Consider the following 2,338-nt stretch of genomic DNA (forward strand, 5'->3'; position numbering starts at 1 on the left):
TTCTGAACAGGGTATGGTTGTACATGCCTGTGACACCAGCACTGAGGGAGGCGAGGTAGCAACACGTTTAGGTTTCTCTTGGGCAACATTGTAAGATCCCATCTCAAAAAATTCTTTAAAAGCCTGGGGATGTAGCTCAGTGGCTGAGCACCTCTGAGTTCAATTCCCTTTACAGAAGAAAGAATGAACAACAACAAAACCATTACCTGGGTTCTTAGGATTAAGGCTGCCTGCCAGACTGCCTTTCAGCGGTGAAGAGGTTAAGTGTGTCCAAAAAAGAGCACTAGGGCTGGCCAAATAGTTCAGCGGATTAAAGCACCTGCAAGCAGATGCAGGGGCCCGGGGTTCAATCCCTGGGCCTGCTGTGCATGTCCCGGAAGCGCTGAGAAGGTGATTGAGACTGGGTGTGGTGGCGTGCGCCTGTAATCCCAGCTCTTGGGAGGCTGTAAACAGGAGGATCTCTACCAGTCTAGTAGTGAGACCCTGAACACCCTGTAGACACTTCCCTAAAATACAGAAAATAAAAATAAAAAAAGAGCACTAAGGAAACTAAATTGATTTCACTATCAGAACTATGGTCCTAAGTCAGATCTTTGTATGTTCTTGCTAAAAATTTCAGTAATTGCACTGTTCTTCCATAAAATCTAAACTCATGATGCATAGAATATTCTTGATCCTAACCTTGGTAGTTTCATCTTCTATTTATTTTTTACTACTTCTCTTGGAAGGTATAAAGAACCACTTCTAATTCCCCGAATAAGCAAGATATTTTAAATTTCCATTCATTTGTTCACACTGTGTTTTTTGCCCCAAACTTTCATCTCAGCCTGCAAACTTCTCTGCTCTCCAACATCTCAAGCATTTCTTCTCTACAGCTTTCTTGACTTACACTCTCTCCTGCCACTCAGAACAATTGTTCTTTCATCTCAGGAGTCACAGCGCTTCAAACATGCCTTTGTTAAACCACTGGATGAGATGAATTAGATCTCTTTAACTCATGGTATAGTCCTTGAAGTCAAGAGTGAACAGCTCATTGTGCAATTCTCACCATCCTGTAGGAGAATACAGGTTTGCTGAGTTGAGTCAATATTAAAAGACAGGGCTGGCAAGAGAGTTCAGGGGTCTAAAGTGCCTGGTTAGGCAAGCTTAGGCAAGTGCAGGGACCGAGGGTTGATCCCTGGCACCACATGTCACGCCAGCCCCTCCCCCACGACAGGCTGTGACAGCCAGAGTCTGGGCGTAGTGGCGCATATCTATAATCCTGGTGCTAGGGAGGCTGAAAACAGGAGGGTCACTGTGAGTCTGAGGCTGTGTAGTGAGACCCTGTAACAACCAAATACATTAAAAAAAAAAAATTAAAAGATAACCAAAGCATACAGGGGTTTTTCTAGGTCTAAGAATTGTACTAGGCCCTAGAAAATATAAAGTAGTGCTTGCTTTGGCAGCACATGTACTAGAAAGTGTATTGTAACACGTAGGTAGACAATTCTGCTTTTGGTGTTATCAGAGTATGTGTAATTTGCTTTTATTAAATAAGTGTTGTGAATATATTTCTCTAGATAAAAATTTCTCGATCCATTCACTACTTAACATTTTCATACTACACCCCAGTTGGTGAAAAGGTGCTGAGTAATTTGAAATATTGTCCAGCTGGAGTGGAGTCACACTGGGGGCTTGCCCTAGTCAGGGTTTCTCGGTCTTGCTTTTGGCCTTCAACAAGTCCCTCTGTCAGCCACAGCTTTTGGAGGGATGCACTGAATGGGAACTGGATGAACAGCATGGAAACTTAATCTTCACATTCTCTTTTCCAGTGTTTAACATCTCTTCTCTAACTGAAACAAGTGGACTTAAGAAATGGATAATCTACTTATTTTTCTCTTATCCATATGCCTACTTTGTTTCATAAGAACAAAAAAGATCTTAGTTCATGTTTTCAGAACATAATGATTGCATTCCTCATGGGAAGCAGGTATGTGTACTTCACACAACTTAATTCTTTTTGTCTTCTTCTCCTTTCCTTCCCTCCATCTCTTGCTCCTCTTCCTATTTACAAAAGAGCTAGCTACGTATTTCCTACTACCCACCTTTTATTTTGCCCTTTATAGATTGGTGGTTTCTCATATGAGAAATCATGCATTATTTAAACTTGTATGTCTGATTTATTTCATTTAACATTATGGTCTCAAAGTGCATCCATTTTCCTACCTGTGACTTGTTTATCCTCAAGGTAGAGTAACACTCCATTGGGTACAAATGCCACTTTTTAATCCATTCATTTTTTTATGGGCAGGTAGGGCATTTCCAAGATTTAGCTGTCATGAATTGTACTGCTACAAAC

This window comes from Octodon degus, unplaced genomic scaffold (assembly GCF_000260255.1).
Source record: "Octodon degus isolate 3935 unplaced genomic scaffold, OctDeg1.0 scaffold00131, whole genome shotgun sequence".
NCBI lineage: Eukaryota > Metazoa > Chordata > Mammalia > Rodentia > Octodontidae > Octodon > Octodon degus.